We start from the raw sequence: 4,113 nt of genomic DNA on the forward strand, positions 1-4,113 counted from the left end.
TGTTCCGCGAGGAGAGAAAAGAGCGTAGTACAGGTTGCAGTGCCAATTGACAGCTAAGCCAGAGGGTTAAGGAGCTGTAGCTGCACAGCATTGGAAAAAATATATATATATATACGCCACAATATTCTATATTTTCGTATGATTATAAAATTAATGGCGTCACCGTAGCGTACAGTGTGCACCGCTGTGATGCAAAGAAATCAAACACAAGAAATAAACACAGTTTACAGACAAGAAAAGGATTGAGCATGGTGTCATGAGTTTGCGTGCACACACACACACACACACATCACCATGTTGATGCTGAAACAATATACTGCGCCGCTCTAGTAGGAACTAATCCGTGAAACCAGGTGCTGTGAGACACTTTGGGACGTACTTGCCCAGCTTTAAGGATGTCAGACGTTCACTTGTGTGAATTTGAGAACTTTGGCTGGTTTCAATTGTTTGCAGAGATTTATTTATTTAGTTAGTTTGCCTAAACCAACCGACTCCTGTTTAAGCCTTCTGGGACGGACTTTATGAATACTGATCCAAGTCAGATGCTTTAGTTCGTTTTAACCCATTTAGGCTCCGGGTTCAGAAATTACTTAAAGAAATTGAGTAAACACTCTGGTGTCTAGCAAGTGAGCAAAATCTTGAGCGGTATGAAAGAACAAGCTGCTCTGCCACTCCTCCAGCAGCATCGTGCAGGGGCATCGGACTTAATTCTGTGCCAACATCAATGGAATATTGATTTTTAAAATGATGTACCAGTTAAATCTATAAACAGAAGCTGTTAAAATATCCTCATGATTATCTGGACCGTTAGGCGTTGACCATCGGCCAAATGGGATTTTTTGGGGGGGCTGTATCGGTGAGTGTTCCTGATAAGTGATGGGTCTAAAGAAAGCGAGTGGTGAGGATGGCAGTGACGAGAAAAGACGCAGGATGATGGCGATGGAGGTGAAGCATGAAATTATCGGTCAACATGATGGGACACGCCAGTACGAGCGGAGCACATCGACGATGTGTACAATCCTCAAACAGCTGGATGCTATCAGGAACACAAAGCCTCCCAAAGGCAGAACTATTATGTCTGAGTTTAGGTAAGTGTACGTGTAAAGGTACAATTACTGCCCCCTCCAGCTCACTGCTCACCGCCGTTAGCGCTACCGTCTGTCTCGAAGTTAATCTTATAATGAAAAACACATTTTATATTACAATAATACTGTATATCATTTATTATATCATTATGTATGTGAAAAATGTTTTTTTTACATTGTTACTAGTTACGTGCTCGGTCCAGGAACAAATTATACTTGTATGTTAAGGTATTATATATATATATTGCTAAAATGACATAACATTCGGCTTGTTGATGAGGACCATGGAAATTGTAAATCAAATAATGGCCGTATAATATAAGAGCATATAAGAGCATTACAAGCAAACACACAAAAATTGGTGCTTATAGTAGTGGCTTTAACACCTTTACCAAACTAACTTGTTTGGCATTGCTTTTAATGTATAATTTTACTGTTGGAATTTTATTGATTTTATAACAGTGTTCACTTTTAACGTATAATTTTACTGTTTGAATTTTATTGATTTTATATCCGTGTCCACATTTTTATTGTTTGTATTTTCTGTATTACTCTGTTTTTATTATGTACACTGTAAAGCGTCTTTGAGTTTTCAGAAAAGCACTATATAAATAAAATGTATTATTATTATTATTATTATTATTATTAACTTCACACACAGACGGATGCACAAGGAGCAAGACTGGACAGCTTCACCTAATGATGGATGACGCTTCTTCATACGGAATAGAGCGTAAAAGCGTTCAATTATTCATCTTCCTGAATGCGAAGACAATGAAGAAACAATTACTACTGTATTAAAGAAAACAAACAAACTGCATGGTGACTCACACGGTAAACGGTGGTAATTAGCTCGCCGCCACTGGAACGCCGCCACTGGAACGCCACACGGCTGCGGTAGTGTGTTAATGCGGTTATTCTCCCAACCATCAGTGTCACTGAGGTCACGCAAACACTTACGTAAATAAAAGTAACACACGTGAACCGAACTGATTGACAGATGACATCATCACGCAGACGATGATGTCATCACCTGTGGGATGAAGTTCGACGCTGTCGCGGTCGAGCCATGACCAGCGTCCTCTTCTTCCTGGTGCCTGGGATCCACACAGATGGATCGGGGGGGGAGTCCAGTGCTCTACTGCCTCCCCACCTCATTAGTTTTTAGTGCAAGTCCGTCCTCGGCACCAGCTGCCCCCCCACAACGCCAGGTTTACTTGAAGCAGAAGCCATTAAGCAGCGCCGATCCCAGCGGCGAGGCAGAGATGGCTCTTCTGTCGCCCTGCCTCCTCCTTGCTCCCCGTGCGCTTAGCCTGCTCCTTGATGAAGAGCAGATGAAAACAGCCGGGTCGAGGGGGAGGGGGGGGGCTAGCGAACCTTCCTAGTTTAACAAGGCAGTGGTGATAACACTACCGGGGCCAGTTTGTTGTTTCCAGTGATAAATCCCCACATTCAGCTGAACCGATGACAGAAACTCCCATTCCATCGCTTATCTGGAGGACAAACACACCAGCGCTGAAAAACAGACAATGTTGTTTCCCCTCGCTCGGAAAATCAACCAATCAAGAGGACTAAGCTCTGAGAGATGAGATTCCTGGTGCAGCATCCTTTCCCACAGTGGGAAATCACAAGAGGACCAGGAAGTCGCCCTCATCCGATGCATCCAGCACCTCTAACAGGATCAGAGTTCACATTTTTAACAAACACGCTGTGAACTTTTTGTTGTAGTTTTACAGGAACAGATTTTTGGTGTTACTTCTCTTTAACATTTATTTATTCATTTTGCTTTGATTAACATACAAAAACTATTAAGAAATTCCTTTACAAGACTACCGGTACTACTACTAAGACGAATATGCTAAATCAAGCACAATAAGCTCAATATGTACGGTAATATAAATAAAATAAAATAAAACATTTTAAAACCCATGAAACTGGAACTTCTACTACTACCTGCGTAATTACACTAGTTTACTGCTGCTAATACACATCCGTGTATCCACTCCTGCTGCTGCTGTTTTGTGATGTTACATGTAGCATGACTTCACCGAGAAACATTCCTAGTGTGTGAACCCTCACTGACAATAACAATAAACACCTTCTAATTCTGATTCTGATTCTTCTACTGTACTTCCGGCTTGTCCCATGAGGGGTCGCTACAGCAAACCAACCTTCTCCACTTCACCCTGTCCTTTGCATCGTCCTCCCCAGCAGCAGCCGCTCTCATGTCCTCCCTCACTACGTCCATGTATCGTCTCCTGGGTCGTCCTCTAGTCCTGTTCCCTGGCAGTTCCATCCTCAGCATCCTTCTACCGATATCGTCCCCGTCTCTCCTCTGGACATGTCCACTCTGTCCTCGACCCGCATTAATCCAATTTCCACCAGAGTCCTGTGAGTGAGCGGCGCCTGTTAACCCGTGCCTGGGCCGATCCGGATATGACTTTCATATCCAAGGTTGAAGAATGCATTTTTAATTCTGGTAAAGTTTTACACCAGATTCCTGACGCTACCCTCTGCATTTATCCGAGCTCGGGACCGGCTCAAAGGGAGACGCTGGCTGTGCTACGCTAGCTCCTGCTAACCGTGGTGCCCATGAGGCTGCAAGTCCATGAAACTGTAAATACTTTGAGGAAAAATGTTGAACTCTTTCACCTGAACAGGGACCGTCTTCTCCCTCAAACATTCACAGGAACAAGGAAGAAGACCACCAAAATCCAAATAAATTGCAAGAAAGATATAATATATGAAACAGTGCAATAAGTCTGAAACCTCCAATTTCACACGATTAATAAAAGGAATGTACAAAGGAAATGTAATAAATAAAAATAATAAAAGAAATGTACAAACTTTTTCTTTTCTCAAGGAAATGAAATCTTCTCCTTCCATAGTTCAGCCGGGGAAACGGGCTGAAGCGGAGGCCAACAGGCTGGCGAGTGTCCTGCTGCTCCTTTAAGTCTAGAGAACTCGCCCTGAGGAATGATCTGCAGCCTGACGGCGGCCGGGTCACGCCCTCTCCCAGCGCCACAGT

The sequence above is a fragment of the Brachionichthys hirsutus genome, chromosome 7, assembly GCF_040956055.1.
Source record: "Brachionichthys hirsutus isolate HB-005 chromosome 7, CSIRO-AGI_Bhir_v1, whole genome shotgun sequence".
In the NCBI taxonomy this organism is placed as follows: Eukaryota; Metazoa; Chordata; class Actinopteri; order Lophiiformes; family Brachionichthyidae; genus Brachionichthys; species Brachionichthys hirsutus.